The 10,312-nt window shown below is 34.6% G+C and overlaps 1 protein-coding gene across 6 annotated transcripts in view; it reads right to left on the bottom strand.

Annotated features, from left to right (window-relative positions):
• Window positions 1–2,288, bottom strand: part of LOC117606006 (uncharacterized) — a 185,272-nt gene extending 182,984 nt beyond the window's left edge. For all 6 annotated transcript variants that reach the window (XR_013062375.1, XR_013062381.1, XR_004581855.2 and 3 more), the window contains exons 1-2: window positions 2,107–2,288; window positions 1,845–1,971 (exon numbers count right to left, since the gene is read on the bottom strand). The gene's annotated coding sequence lies outside the window, so the exon portion shown is untranslated. The remainder of the gene's footprint in view (window positions 1–1,844; window positions 1,972–2,106) is intronic.
• Window positions 2,289–10,312: the final 8,024 nt, after the last annotated feature.

Here is a 10,312-nt window from a genome sequence, read left to right on the forward strand (position 1 = left end):
AGCGCGATCGTTCCTCTGGCAGAGATCAGAGACGCGGCCGACACGCCGAGTAATTATCCTCGAAACGGAAACGCACCCTAATCCTTGGGCCCTTCTCTCCCGGTAGCTGGTGGTCCCGCGTGCACATTAACGGCATGTGTGCCGAGTGCGTGCGACGTGATTGATTTCCTCGGCGTGTGGCTAACTCGAATCAGCTTCGGAGACCAGCCACGCACACGAGCCGAAACGAGCGGCCTCCTGAACACGCCTGCAAAGATCTACACGGTACACGCAACACAGGGAATTGCATTTGTTTATTTATGCGTTCGATTACGAATCGAGAGTCTATATATATTGGCGGGCATGGAATTCGTTCACCCTTTGATTTTGTGAAGGCACTTGGCCAAAGGGGGGCATGAAAATAGAGTATCGAAAGCTGTATCGTTAAAAAGAGAAAGTTAATTTGATTACAAGCCGATAGCCATTCATTTCTGATAGGAATTTTCTTGAAAATTATTAGGCATTATTAGCCAAATAAATTAAGAAACTTATTCAAGACGCTGAAGGTAATCAACTTTTTGCAACGCGACATAGATTTTGCACAAGATATAGCTGTATTTAATATCACTTTGCGAGTATTAATATTCAAGAGATCCGGTATTTAGGATTTCAACATGAACATTCGGTATTCGATGCTTTTGATTTGCAAATGAGCGAAGGAATAGTTTATTGCTACTATAATTTTGCAATTAGGATAATAAAATGATATACTGCGTGGAGATAGATATCTGTTTTAAGTGAAACATTAGACTAGCTTAAATATCTAATAAAATGTGTATCTGAATAAATTTTGTGTATATGGTATTCATCAAGATCTTTAACGTACGCGGATAAACTCTACGCTTTGTAGTTAGATGAATTCATAGTAGCTCGCAGGCTTTTGAAAATTTACGTGTGGATTGAAGACAGAGATTCATGGAACACATCGTTTATTAGTCGTTTCAGAGGGCTCGATGCACAAGCGTTTCCAGCGAATGCACGGAAATACGAGCGCTAGTATCCTTTTGATAGATCGTTTACGAGTTAATGTTAGGCTCGTAACAAAACCGTGATACAGGGAATATAAGGATCTACCTTCCAACGATTACGTGCGTTTACCTTAGCGAGAATAAAGAACGCGAATAAAGTATACACGTGCTCGTTAAAGTAAGGAATCCTCTCGTAAAGTTTTTATGTTTCTGATTCTGGTTCTGGTTCTTGCATATTCTATATATCATATCACGACTTAATTACTTCGTATCAGAATTAATGTACAACTCAGCTTGTAACTCAACGCTAGTGTACTATGTTGTTTATTTTACTGACAATTAAAACATAAAGCCAAAAAGATAACACAGTCTTAACAAAAGCTGCAGATATAATAATAAATACCGTAGATTTACTGAACAAGCAACACGTAATGAAAATTATTCAGAAATAAGAATGCCTTTTCAATTTTTGGAACGATTGCATCATTACATTTGTATATAAACAAGATATTGTTTTGGTAAATTTTTAAATGTTATTGTTGTTAAATTTTTATCGATTAATAGTAATATTATGTCAATGAAAATCACCGTTCCCTTTTACATCAATTGTCGGATAATGTCTGCATTACCAGCAGCTATGAGTCTGAATAAGAAACCTATACGATCAACAGGCAATACTATGACTTTACCCATCCATGTTAAGCAATGTTAAAATTTAGACATTGCTCTAACGGCATTCGAAATTATATTTGTATTAACATTAGAGATGCAGTTGGTTAATTACTTCAATATGATGTGTTATGGAATATTAAATGAATGAACAAACATGTGACTCACCAACCGGAGCAATCAGTACTGTTACAGCCCTCTAGTCGCAGTACGTATAACCTCCAAAAGCCATCGCCGACAAGCGTCGTTTCAAATTGTACGACTTATAACCAAGATACCGGGGTCCAAATTTTCGCTGCAAATGAAATAAAATAAACATTAATAAAGTATTCGTTGATATCAGGTTTTTCTCTTTTCTGAAAAGGAAAACAGATTATTCGGGAGAAATGGATTGCAAGCAGTTGTTAGTTGATGTAAGATTAAGACTCACCATTACGTACGTAATCTTTATCAGCCACCAAGAACTGAAGACACGTCTAATTGATACACATGAAAAACACTATCTAAATTCACTAATTTTTTAATAATTTTGAATAATTTCACGAAAAATCTTCCACCACAGGTACGTTAGTTCGACTTGCTCCGGGTAAATGGTCGACGCATAAGCATTCATTACTCAAGATGGCGTCTCCGCATAACTTTTGCCGCGATAATATGAAATCACATATATGAAATAAAATTTTTTTAAAACAAATATTTCCTGTAAAATCTTAAATCTTAATTATAAAATATATTAAATATATTTACGCAAATTTAAATTAAATTTTTCAATTAAAATTTTAATATATAAAAATTATGTATGAGATAGCTTATATCAGGGGTGGGCAAATAGGGGCCCCTTAAGAAGTTTTTTGGGGCCCGCCAAGACAATCAGAAAAATCTGCTTTGAACCGAGATTTCCTTTCCATGCGCGACGGAAGATTCGTCTCGTATTTAAATAAATTGAATAAAACTGCCACTATTTTATTGAATTTATATTTATTGATTTTTATGGTACAATTTATACCTTTCTGAAAATGAATGCAATCATTATAAAAGGTGCGGCCCTCCGCTTCCACAAAGTGGCCGAGCCAAAACAATTGCCCACCCCTGGCTTATATAATTATCCTTTAGCCCCGATATGCATATTAAACTAATATTTCTCTTTATTTATTAGTTAATTATAAATAATTAAAGTTTAAAATTACATTAAATAGTGTTACTAACAATTTTTTATTTCCACCAATCGCAGTTGCCATTCAATTTCGACCAATCAGCATCATCGCTCCCTGGTCATGTGCGCAGGTCGAACTCACGGCGTCATTTTTCTTCGAAACTTCGTCTTGAGTGCACGTGTTTGCAATAAGTGAAATCAAATTTTATTTCAATATTGTATTAAATTGTATTGCTGATATCAGAAGAACAGAAAACAGAAGGAGAAGTTGAAGATTTATGACTTCCGACATCAATTCCACACTGTCTTCAAATATGGGTGAGATGAAATGTTTTACTCTTTTCGCAAATTCACATTGAGGTTGGAACAGCATTATTTTGATTGTCTTACTTGATTATTTTAAGCGTTTTGAGAATTCAATAACGTTCTTTCTTGAGAATCGTAATGTTATGAGATCTGTTCGTCTCCATATTTCGGTACGACACACACCGAATAATCCCGACGATCTTCGTAGGAAAGGTCGCGTCATTCCTTTCGCGAACGTCAAAATTGTCAGACGTGTTGAGAGCGTGCTTCCGTACGAGTAATATATACATAGGTACGCGTAGGTTATCTACTGTGATATTTTGCATAAATTACAGAGTTTGATCGTTTGTTAATCATAATTGCTTCGCTTTTGGTTAAATTTTACGTACATAAACTTGTATTTCTTATTTGTTGCAGATATTTTGTTGCTATTTAAAGGACGCCATGACACTTGACTGGTTTGCAATACAACTTCGTAAAGAATTGGTAACATTTCTATTTATTGCACTGAATTAGTAATATTTATTGTTATTTTCTTTTTACTCTGTCATTGTTAATTCTAAGCATTTTTGATAATTAATTGGTACCACGGTCAAAAAAGAAAAGATTTAAAAAATTTTGTTTGCTTGAACAATTAATAGAAAAGGAATAATTAATTTTTCATTTTATTATATAATTTCGTATAGTAATTTAATGCATTTGTTTTAAATTAGAACAAAATTGAAATAGTTCGTATTCTACTGCAAATGATTGCTTCTGTTCTGCAATTATTTAATTATTTTAAACACTATATTTTTTAAGTCGTAGTAATTATGTTATAATATACATGTTCGTTTAAGACATTTCAAGAACACTGATACTTCCATTAATAACAGTATTTCCCTAACGAATGCTCAGTAAAAAGAATGTTGTTTTTGTATACATATTTCCACCCATCCCCAGTCTCCATGCTAATCTTTTCTTCCAGGAATTGTTGTGGCCGTGCGCAAGGCGGTCGGTAGAGTCAGTGTTTGTACGTACATACTTTCAATGTTTTCATTTTGTCAAGGGTGAACTGGCCCTGAATAGAGTTGCGTTTGTACAATTTGGAATCACGCGATAGTAGAGTCAGTGTTTGCTGCGTGTTATAAAATATTTTCTAGAGCATCGCGGCTCTGATTTACTTTTTTCCATCGCGAAAATAGAATCTCCACATTTGTTCGCCGAAAATTATTCACGGTCGCGTTACTAGTACTTTATATTTTTATTTTTATTTTAATTGCTTGATATATCCGATATTAGAGTCACGGCACCACTGAAGAGGAGTCTTGGGCGATGTTCCACAAGGAAAGAGTGTAAGTATCTTATTACTTTATTTAATTGCTTTTAATTAAAATAGAATAATTTACAATTTCAAAACTTGATAATTGAGAGTTTTTTTTTATTGCTAATACTTTATAAAATTGGAACTTATATATAATTTTATTAGAATAAAAATTGATAATTTGCAAAATTAACCGTAATTCTTTTTTGTTTTGTTACAGATGAATTTTTTGATTTTGCCGAGTTGCTGGACATCCTGATGGCTTTCTTTACGACTTCCGTCTTCAGGCAATCTCCTACCTCGTTGTTGTGCATCTTCCCACCTGGTTATTGTGCATCCTCCTACTTGACTGTCGGAAGAAGAGTATATCTGCGAACGGTGAGTCGCATGTTTTATGGTTCCTCCGGTGCCCATTCATGTCGTAGGACGAATGGTCCGAATCGACACGGGTTACTGGTTGTATACGTGGTTGGCGAGCATAGTGACCATGGGTATGATTATACATACCCATGAGTAGTAACATTTTTATTGTGTTTCATTTCATTTAACTCAGGCTAGGTCTTCTTGCACTCCGCGTTTTAATATCATTTCAATTCCACATATTCCAATAAATATTTATGAAATATATGAATACTTTTAAATGTTACAATTTTATAGTAAAATGTGGAATATGAATTATTTTAATACAGAAAGAATTTTATTTATTTTTTCTTTAACGAAGAAGTCAGATACCATCTGATTTAGTTATTGCAAAGAATCAAATCAATATAATATCAATACATATTAATGATTCTTTTACATTGATTTAATTACATTTTGTACAATGTACATTCAAATATAGTTTGAGAATATGTTACAAGTAGTAAAATTGCATTCATTCTAAATCGAAATTTCGCTTATTTACACGTTGAAAAATTGAACAATTTATGTGCAAGAAGACAATTCGTGACGGGTAGATTTCCAAGTCAGAGTGATCTATTTCAACACATTTTGCATATTTTTGAAAAGTTACTCTGAAGAGGGAGTCGCCCGAGGATGTTTTAATTTTTTTATTAATTTTCATAATAAATCCTTTTTTCATTGTAAACCTAATTAGTCATTTTGCTTTTAATAAAATATAAAATTCAATTTTTACATTAAATTCCTTTTTATTAGAGTTTTGCCTTTATTAAATTAGTGTTGTGAGAAATTTTCGACGCGAGAGTAAATATGACGATGCACTGACTAGTATTCGGTGGGAATCCTTTTGGTTTTTAATCTCAATCCTATGTATTATTTAATTAATCAAATTAGTTACAAGGATTCCGCGGCATAAGACCGTGAACACCATCTCTGGGAGATATATCCATGCATTACTAGACCTTTGCAGGCGCAGCTTTAGAATACGGAACATATGAAAATATGTTACCATATTCTAAACTGTAGTCCTTTTGTCTATACTATGGGCGTCCGCAAATCTGACACCGTTGGATGCAACGTGTTGGACGGGCGGGTAGCGCTCTTAGCGAAGGGGTGCACTCTGTCCTGGCGTTACGACGTCCAGGCGGGGTGGGTGGTATGTAGCGTCTGGCGCAAGTCTAGGGGGCGTGAGACCCTTCGTTGCCAGCTGATATTAGCAGTGCACCATGTTTGCGTCATAGTTGCTTTATTTTACTTTTCAGTATTTGTTCTTAAAGCTTTATATTTACAAAGTCGAGTCACTTTTATTAAAATAGTGAAATATTAGCCCGTTAGATGTTTATGTACTAATCATGTTTATAGATCAGGATTTTCAGGTTTAATCCCTTCCGTGTTTATTGCCAAAGCCCATTCACGTGCCCAGGTGCTACTTGGATGGGTAGAGGCAATGGGCACGATGACCTAGTTCATAAGAATAATAATTAATAAGCGGCTGGCATTGTGTTAGTATATCGTGCACGACGTAATTTCCACATATGGTGTGTGTGTTTTTAGGCTGTGGGATTGCGTCGGTTTAGTAACTTTTTCATTTCTTTTAATTTGAAATAATATTTTATTCAACAAAATGTATGATGAACATATAAACCAAATAATATTATTACCGTTACTGTTACTATATTGCCATTACTATTACCATGATTATTACCATTATTATGAAATATTCTATATCCAAGTAGTTAATTAAATTTTGTAATTATCATTATACGCAATGATTGCTAGCCTTGCCAGACGATTTCAGTGAAAAATGGTACGTACCTTAGAGTGTGATGTGAGATGAAACTCGGGTGACGGAGGCGTCCCGGGACGTTCTCCCTAGTTTAGGCTCTTGCGCCCGGGTGGAGTGTATGGGGGTCGTGGAATGAATTTTTGCGAGAATGTGATTTTGCCTTTTTTAAATATAGCGTTAGGTAGGTAGGTAGTATACCTTCTGATGTGTGTGATAGATTGTAAGTAGGTAGGGCCGGGGCAGGTTGTCACAGTCTCTTGGTCGGGTAGGCGCGATTTCGCGTGATCAACCTGTACCTGGAATATATTTGAAGAATTGACGATACCATCGATACGAACGGAGTATGCCGTCCGTCTTCGATTCTATCTGTACAATTTTTCAAAATGTTGGCGACTTCATAAGTCGTCATACGCGATCGCGATTGTACGAACCGCACAAGTTCTGCTCGAGCATGGCACGTGTGCACGAACAACGACTTATATAAAGTCCTTTTTCGTCCACGTGTCAATTAGAGTTTCGCGATTTTTCTTTTTTGTTGATTGTTTTTTTTTTTTTTTTTTTTGCGAATTTGCAAGTCTCGAGCTTTAGATATAAATTTCAGGTGGGTGGACCGCCCGAAGAAAGAAAAGGCTATATGCCGAAGCGCCCCGACAAACTGTCTTTCAAGAGGGGAACTATTAATGATTTTCCATCCTTTTGCAAAAAAGGATGGGAAATCATTATCGTTACTACTTTGTCACTGTGCTCGCTTGTAGTTGTAGTTTTGTAATTTCAGGAGAAGAGGGGGCCCGTGACTCCCATGATTTTGGGCAAATCGCGTTTTCAATTTAGTGTTGCGAATATTGACCACGGTTCAATTTAGTGTTGCGAATGAATATCGATCACGGTTCAATTTAATGTTGCGTATGCATGATTATCGCGATTTTCATTTAGTGTTGCGAACTTTAAATATCGCGTTTCTTTTTTGCATTGCTTTAAAATAGAATTTAACTTTTCAATGTTGATTGCTTTAAGATTTTTGAGAGTTTTGCTTTTTAATGTTGATTGCTTTAGTGTTGCGAGTAAAAAATTCACGGTTTGAGAATCCCCTTTTTTGCATTTTAATTGCATGTCTGTTAAATATAGCGTTGCGAATGATATTAACGCGATTGTTTCCCAGTGTTGCGACTTACAAATACGCGATTGCTTTGCATTAGTTTATAGAGTTCCCTGCTAATTAGTGTTGCGGTAATGAATATTCGCGTTTTGCATTAGTGTTGCGATATATGATGAAATGCCCAAAACCGATCCAGTGGATTTGCCATGGTCCATAAGGCAGCTATGGATCAGCTGCCGTGATACAGCCTTGGATTGGCTACACCCCTTTTTTAGATTAGTGTTGCGTCTTACAAAATTCGGTAGATTTGAGTAGTGTTGCGTTACAGTTCGCGTTTTTTCTTTTTCTCTTTTTTTCAGCTTAGCGTTGCGCATAATGGAGCAGCCTTCACGCGTACGCTTTTGTACATATTATATAATTAATGAAATTAGTGTTGCGACTGAATTCGCGATTGTTATTAAATTTTTTACTTTTTTGCATTTATTAAATTAGTGGAAGTAACTATGACTCACATTCGGTGGGAATCCATTGCTAGTCAAGGATTCCGCGGCATAAGACCGTGAACACCATCTCTGGGAGATATACCCATGCATTACTAGGCCTTTGCAGGCGCAGCTATAGAATACGGAACATATGAAAATATGTTATCATATTCTAAACTGCAGTCCTTTTGTCTATACTATGGGCGTCCGTCAATCTGACACCGTTGGATGCAACGTGTTGGACGGGCGGGTAGCGCTCTTAGCGAAGGGGTGCACTTTGTCCTGGCGTTACGACGTCCAGGCGGGGTGGGTGGTATGTAGCGTCTGGCGTAAGTCTAGGGGGCGTGAGACCCTTCGTTGCCAGCTGATGTTTTGTCATAGTTCAGAATGTTTGCAATTTTAAAATTAGTGTTGTGTGTGATTTCGGTTTGTTTTATAGGGTTTGCTTAGGGATTGCTCTTATGAGCAGTCAAACTTTTCTTTTCAGGTTCCCCTGTACCCTCCCTCCCACTGCTACGCCCCCGTTCTTTTTCTTCCCATTTTTTAATTTTGAAAATTTTGAGCATTCGGTTATTGGAAATACTGTTAAATAATATATGAATTTAATGTTGTCAGAATATTATTAAATACGATAAAGTTTAAATAGAACTTTATTCAAAGTTTTATTTAAAATGAAAGTTCATTTTATTTTGTGATGATTGGTGATAAATTATTTCAAGAAATATTTGTTCATTTGAAATAGCTTATTAAATTTTAATTCTACTTTAATTAAACAAAAGTAGCGGATGATTGTTATTCGAATTGTTCAGTTTTAATTTTTGATCGCGATGTTTCGTTTCAAGCTTACGGAAAAGCTAATTAAATTACTTTTATAAATTTTCAAATTCTTTTCCTGTAAAGTCCACTCGCGATTTTCTTTTCAGTTTTTCCATTTACAATAAATTTGCATTGAAAGGTGTATTGAATAATATAATGCAATAAAGTCAAGTAGAGTCATGGTTGTACGTATATTGCAGTAAAAGACAGTTGTTTCAATTACAATATTGTGTACTATTCGTTGCGAAATGAGCGAATATTAAATACAATAAAATGAAATAATTAATGTTCTTAACTCAAATCACTTAACTCAAATATATATTTTTCTAAATCTTTTTCAATTTATTTTGGTAGTGAAGTTTGCTTTTAATTCATATTTCGTATCAAATTGATTTTGAGTTATTAACATCCACTCCGATTTTTGTAAAATGTAATGTGTACTAATGCATCTTCTTTTCAGCCATTAGATTTTTTTGTCTTTGTATGGATTCAATTAATGAGTTTCTGTTACAGAGAAGTATCTTTATAGCAAGTATGAATTGATAATCTGAATAAAAGACTGGAAGATATACAACAATATAAAATCTATAATCGAAAGATGGAATTCAACAAATCCAGCTAAGTAAGATGAGATGAAAATGATTGAAAAGGGGAAATGATTCTTACAAATCGTAGAATCTGGACGGTGTTATATTCGATAACTGTATTATATTTAATCTTTTGCGATTTGTTTCAGGAAGTGTCTCGATAACAACAAGGAAATCAATAAGTTCATTAGGTACATGTATTCATTAATGTCTCTAGATTTTTATGTAGGCAGGTTGTAAATTTATCATTAGGACAATATGAACCTTATCATTTTTCGAAATGATAAACCGCTATATGAACCTTATTATTTTTTTAAATGATATCTAATCCATTTTAGTTTGTTTCAGAAAGTATTCTGGTAAGAACGATCAGATCAACAAATTCATTATGTGTATTTATTTATATCGCTTTAAATTTTTATATAGGCAGTTTGTAGTATTTAATTAAACTTAAACACTGCGGTGTTAAATTAGGAAATTTTAGATTCAAGTGAATTTTTAACATAATTAGGAGCACTTGCATAGGCAAGTATTCTTAGTATTTATAAGTAAGTAGGACAAATATGCAATTGCATATTATTAATTACAAGTCTGTAATTAAAATTTAAAAAAATGTTGAGGATTGCCAAACAAAAATATAAGTAGATATTCGTATTGTTAGTAGAGACACTGTAACGTCACTTTTTCCCTAGGGAAACTTACTTTGCT

Source organism: Osmia lignaria, chromosome 2 (assembly GCF_051020975.1).
Source record: "Osmia lignaria lignaria isolate PbOS001 chromosome 2, iyOsmLign1, whole genome shotgun sequence".
NCBI classification, from domain to species: domain Eukaryota; kingdom Metazoa; phylum Arthropoda; class Insecta; order Hymenoptera; family Megachilidae; genus Osmia; species Osmia lignaria.